The 6642-nt window shown below is 40.0% G+C and overlaps 1 long non-coding RNA gene across 1 annotated transcript; it reads left to right on the top strand.

Moving 5' to 3' along the window:
- Positions 1-5333: 5333 nt before the first annotated feature.
- LOC148012420 (uncharacterized) lies at positions 5334-6321 on the top strand. Its single transcript, XR_015689141.1, has 3 exons — positions 5334-5582; positions 5826-5888; positions 5985-6321. It is a non-coding gene; the product is annotated as an uncharacterized LOC148012420 (long non-coding RNA).
- The last annotated feature ends 321 nt before the right edge of the window (positions 6322-6642 follow it).

The following is a 6642-nucleotide window of genomic DNA, read 5'->3' as shown; positions in this document are numbered from 1 at the left end:
TGCCGGGTTTATTAAAACCATAGTTGGTGAATACCATGGTCCCTTTCCACCTTTTTCCACCTACCAATACCACCTATTGTAAGCCTATAAAAGGCACTCATCTCCACACTCATTCAAGAAATTATTCTCATTCAGTTGTACTTGCATTATGCTTGAGTAATATCAATTGCTCTCTTTTGTTAGTTCTCATGGTCCATTATGATTGTCTACTTGCTCATTAGTGATCTAGCCTAGCATGCATCCTCAATATTTTTACAAAAGGCACCTATACCTACATTGCCCATGTATTCACTACCCACACACTTATACACTATAGTTGGGGCAATCTCTAGCACTCTCCTTGGCATTGGCCACTTGAGTTTTGGAGCTCCCAACCTTTGCTATTTGCTATAATACATAGAAAACTTGCTATAATATAGGTTGAATAGGGTTTTGTCAGTCAACCTCACTCTTGTCTCTATTCATGCACGTATGCATATGCACTGATGCTGGGATGCTTTACAAATATATTGAGGTGCTCATGGATTGGATTGAGCTTGAATAACTTGATTTTTGATAGAGTTTTACTATTGTCATACATGTGGGTAGCACACATAGTTATTCCAAATCCATCTATAATGCCTTTGATGCCTTGATGGTTGTTTAATGCTTGGGAATGCTATCGACCTAATTTGAGCTTGCATAATTCAACCATTTTTTCACCGTTGTAATATAGTGAATAGAAAGCATTTACCAAGAGAAGTTTATGCCAATTGTGTTTGGATGCCATTCGGGTACTTCTTAGATGTATTGACGTATGACATTGATGGTTTACACCCAGCTGATATTTTATTGAAAGCTTTTGAGCTTCAACTTTGAGCTTGGTTACATATATGGGAGCATTGGCCTTATGCTTTGGGTGCTTCTGTGTTTCTACTTACAAGCTTGAAAATTGGCTATATGGATTGCTTCTGGATGTATGCCTTGATGCATCTTAGCTTTTAAATGCTTATGTACTTCACGTATTGAGCGTTACTAATCTATCATTTAGTTTTTCTTTAGTGGGACCTACTTGACACTTGGATCTTCCCATTGAGCTTTGGACTTGTGTAGTTGAGCTTGAGCTTCCTTCAGTGGAGACAATGGGGCTTTCATTTGATGCATATGCTCTATGGATGCCACTTTGATGAAGTTACTTGCTTAGTGGGCTGATTTGATTCTTCCTTTAGACCCAACACCTACATTTTTCAATGTGTTTTCAATTATGTATCCATCATCCTACTGGGCTATATATTGAGCTTCGTTACCCTTGCTCAATCGATCATGCATTTGTGTAGTTGGAGCTTCGATTTTCTCAATTTCTTGCCCACACTTGGTTTTGGATTTATTGTTATCTTCATTTTAGCATGATGTAATTGCATCTTTCAACATTGCTTATGAGAGTAGATACTTTGTCTTGACACTTCATTGGTTGCAGTTAGTGGACAACTCACTATTTTGGCAATTTATCTTACTTAGCAATTCTATCCTAATTTTGGGCCTGCTTTGTAGTAATTTATAATAACCTATCTTCTTGTACTATGCTCTCATTTCTTGGCATGATGGGCTAGTTGATCAAATGATAATGATATCTCTAACATTAACAAACTAGATGCACTAATTACAACCATTGGAAGGCATAGATATGGCAAGCTTTGGTGTAGAAATTGTAGATTAAGCCTTTGAGACATGATGGTGTAAATCCCAAATGCTTTGATGTAGAGGATTGGGCTAAATTGGATGAGTTATGTAAATCTAGAATCATTTTGTCACTCTCTAAGAAGATCTTTTGTAATGTTGTCTCTTAGCCACTGAATCTTACAATGAGGCTCTCTAGTTATAGGCCCTTTGGTTACAAACCTTGGTATTATATTAATGTGGTCCCTACGTTGCATTTAGATTCTATGAGTGCTATTGAGTTGGCCAAGAATTTGGTCTTCCATGTGAAGACAAAGCACATTGAGGTGCATTACCATTTTATCATAGAGGTCATTGAAGACAAATCTATTGATCTTGTGAAGATCTCAGCTAACCAAAATCGTGAAAATCTGCTTAGTAAAAGTCTCTCAATGGAGCATTTTACCTTCCTTAGGAAGACGATGGTCGTTGGATAATATAAAATCTTTCCTCATCCTATTTTACTTTATGTACATTTGTACTTTGTCACTTTTTTATTGTCCTCTCCTCACTAGAGACACATTCTCCTTTAAGTGGAAGGTTGTTGAGGTAAAAGTACATGTGCCTACATCGCCCCTATATTCACTACAATTTACTACCCTCACACCTATACACTACAAGTAGTGGGCACCCATCACTTTCACTTCATTTTTTATTCTTTTAGTGACTAATGATGAATAAGGAAAGACCAGTCACACATTGTGACTGTTAGACTTTCCACATCTTAAGCCCTTCTCTCTTGCTCTCTTGCCCCATCCACCATGACTCATACCTCCATTGCTTTCTCTTGCTTGTGCTCTCACTCGAGCTTCTCCCTTCAAGTTCCATCCATCCTCTTTTCTATCCCATTTCAAACTAAAACATGTCTAGTTAGCCAATCATCATACTTGAGGATCTATCGCAACCTATTTATTATCTATATCCACCATTATAAGCTAGTCAAAAATGTATATCAATGCCTTTGAAACTAGCCCAACCTTTAGCCACATTGCACTCTAGATGAGCCCACTTTCAAACAAATTCTTGACCTTACAACATCCATGTATGAGTAAGCTAAGAATTAGGTGTCCTTTCTTGATTGAAAGCTAGGGTGGAATGTTGTAGTTAATAAGGAATACTAGCTAGACATTGCAAGAGGTCAAGCACAATCCAAATGGATTCAAGCCATCCATAGCAAGACCAAACCAAAGATTCATTGCCTCTCTTACAAAGCCTAGAAACATTGAATCGATGTAATACCATGCTTGCAAGTGACAATGCATCAATTATGCCCAATATTGCAAAAAATCTAACAATATTGTATATATTGGACACATTATTACCAAATTCCTGAATTAATTTTACGCAGATGCATTGTTTCTCATTGTGGTCTCTACAGGACGACCTTCACAATCTAGCTAGGAGATGTTGGTGAAAGGAAGTTCTTGTACCAGAGGTAGGTGGAGCTTAGATTTTCTTAGGTACGTACGCGAGATCAATTAGTAATTGGTAGTTGAATAGCTTGTGGTTGAGTAGCCTGATCACTATCTCTATAATTAAGGGGGGTGCATAAGACCAATGGTTACTATGTACTAGGTCCAATTATTTTCCATCTTGCAATATACCTTGCCAATAGTTAGGTTCAAGACCTTCACTTGTCGTAAGGAGTTCTAAACTCATTGGGTTTGTTTGAATGAGAGGAAGGAGGATAGATATCTTATTTTTTGATTGGGGGGGATTTATCAATCAAAGTTTTAGTGAAGCCAATATGGTTTAAATCATTTCAAAGGGTAAAACATAAAAGGAAGAAAGAAATGAAAAGAGAGAAGCCATCGAAAATGGGGACTTGTGATGGGAGAGGGCATGAAGAAGGATGACAGCAAGAAAGGAGGAGCCGTGACAAATTCTCAAGCGGAGGCGACCATCTATGTTGAGAGAGAGAGAGAGAGAGAGAGAGAGAGAGAGAGAACAGAGGGCACCTATGCTGGGTGAGAGAGAAAGAGAGAAGGCAAGAACTTGACACCTGAAGGGGGACACCGTGTTAAGAGGGAAGCCATTTGGGCAAAGTGCCATGGAGAAGGGAGGAAAGAGAGACTCTAACTATTATTATTTATCATTGCTACTCCCAGGAACAATCACCATGATTCGTACACACCAATAGTCGTCATAAGAATGGTGATCATGTCCCTCTTGTCGCTCATCATGTGCTAGATGGAGCGTGTCATCTTGATCCTTGATTCGAAATCAATCAATCTCCAATTATCAAGGCGAAGCATCTTCATGGAAAGGCGTTGATAAATTGATGTCCTTTTTTTTACATGCTCATGGTGGTTAAAACCAAAGATTCAATTATTGATAACCAAAGATTCAATTTACCACTAGGCATACATAGTTCATGCGAATATAAAAGAATGTGGGCTCAAGCATGAATAAGGGTTCAGTGGAAGCCAATGTTTCAAAGAATCGCTTGTAGATAGCTTTGCAAGTCAACCTTATTGCTAGACTGCAAGATGATGCGAACTCCAAAGGCACAAATACAAACGCACTAAATTTCCAAGTAGGTGTGCGATATTTCTTTATCAATTAAGAACATGAAATTTCCTTGATTAGGCTGCTATGTTTAATATTCCTTATGTATCCTATGAAACTTGATTATTCACTCTCTCTATTCAGTATGAATCATTAGACATTGTTGTTGGGAGAGGGTTCTTGTGTGGAGAAGAAGGAAGAATATTACGAGGTCTTGTTGTGTCATTTCAAAAATCTTATTCAAACTGATCCCACGGGCTTGATATAACCTGGTACCTGGAAGTTGTATTGAAATAATCATGGAGACGTGTCACGAATTACCTTTGGGTTCGATCTGTGCATGCAGAATTAAGGCGTAATATCCTTTAGAGTTGTATTTCAAACACATTGTCTGTATATCACTCTGCTCTGCTGTAATGAAAATTCTACAACCACAACCCCGAATTGTGATCATCGACAATCTTCCAAAAGTGGGATCACTGATATAGCACAGTGTAATGAATATAATGCATGGGTGGTGCACCGAATACTCTCCTAACTACTGGAGCGTTTGCTTGTGAATCTCAAAGTTATCTACTCGATCTCGGCCCTATGGTTTTAAACAGTAGCAATGCTTTATGGATATCCATGCATCGAGGTTTTTTCTTGGCCATTCTTCGATGAATGGGCACGTATATTCCTTGAAACACCCCCTTCTGCTCAAAACATTATTGTTCTTTGCAGGAGCTGTTGGGGGAAGTTTATGGTATTTGGGCTGTCCAAGAAGAACAATTTGCACATTACTGAAATCCTCGTGTTGTAAATTCCCTACTTGTAAAAAGTCTGGCGGCCCGAACTAGATATACACTATAAATTAAGCTTGAACAAAGAGTTAAAAGGAAAGGAACAAGTGATGATGGTGCATGCTCAAACCACATATACAATACAAACGCTTCCTTCCAAGGGGTGCAATGTTTCACCATTTTATATGTTTTTTTAAAATCATTGATCTTATCGTACACGTTGGAATGGCCTTATCTCCTTTGCGTGGCATATGACGTGTTGATGTGAGAGAGAGAGAACCCAGCGGAAGAATCTAGGTATGGTGGGTGTAAGGCTCGATGAGGCGGCATGCACGAAGCACACGCGAGCTATACTTATTCACAAGCTCATCTCCGGCGTTGGAAGTTCCAGTACGCACGTCTCTCTCTCTCTCTCTCTCGTCGTGTTTTTCGTTTTCATAGCGCCACACACACACAGACACACACACACACACACACACAGTCTCTTTCTCTCTCTCTCTCTCTCTCAGCTCGTGCCTGAGCAATCATGTCGTGTTGCGGCGGCAAGTGCAGCTGCGGCGCCAACTGCTCTTGTGGCGATGACTGCAAGTGCACCAGGTGAGTCATTACATAGATGAAGCAGGGGTTGTCGATTTCGTGTGCTTAATTACGATTCTGATTAAGATCGTGTTTGTGTAACTTGGAATCAGCCATGGTTTTTTGTTTGGCGTCTGATTTGAACTGTTGCAGAGCCTTCAGCTTAACCATGATTTCTGATTAAAGTCGATGTCAAACCTGCTTTGACGGACGAGCCGGTGCTGTAATCAATTACTGATGAGATGAATTAATTATGATTTGTAGCTGCAAGCGATCGGAGAGCCTCGTCCTGGGCCAAAGCGGCTCATCTGTGGCGACGATGACTGGGTAAGCAATCCCTCTCTCTCTCTCTCTCTCTCATCTCTGCGTAAATTTAGCTTGGACTCAGCTTATAATATCTCTGGCTTTTGTTTCTGCCCCCAGCTTTGCCAGTGAACCCTGCGTCTTCGTCACAGGCCAGTTCGAAACTGCTGGCTGCAAGCGGCGCGGGTGTTAATGTACCGACCTGTGGATCTCATCCTGAAGCCTTCCATCGAAGGCTGGCTGCCCATGGATGCCCATGGATCACCCCCGTCTGCTAAGACGATGTACACACACAATAAATATGAAGTCCATGTAGAAGAAGAGCGCGCCTTGCGTTCATGAATGATCAGACCATCGAAGCACCATCTGGCATGGCCAATTGCTGCTGTTTGTAAAGCATGGTCTCATCGATCCTCGGTGTGGCTCTTCTATATTCATAACCATACGTATCTTCAAATCCCTTTCTCGACTAATTTGCGTCCCTTCTGTGAATGTTTCAAAGATTTGCAACCCGCATGATTGTTGATATATAATCTTCTTAAACTATGCTCACCTATGTTTGTTGATATTGTTATGCTATTCTCCTGAAGAAGGGTTGCTTGCCGAACTTTGCTACCCTTGTGATTTTAGTTATCTCATTCTCTTAAAACAAAAGTAGCTCATTTTTGTTATTGATCACATGTAGTCGACGTTGGGGTGACTACTGATTTATTCAATCTTCATAGAAGTTTAAGCTTGCCTTGATTTAAGAAAAAGAAGTGAGATACATGTGTCATAG

Source organism: Lygodium microphyllum, chromosome 27 (genome assembly GCF_053477565.2).
Source record: "Lygodium microphyllum isolate KBCC chromosome 27, Lygodium_microphyllum_v1.1.10, whole genome shotgun sequence".
NCBI lineage: Eukaryota > Viridiplantae > Streptophyta > Polypodiopsida > Schizaeales > Lygodiaceae > Lygodium > Lygodium microphyllum.
The sequence above is the reverse complement of the archived record's forward strand: the minus strand, read 5'-3'. Positions and strand labels throughout refer to the sequence as shown.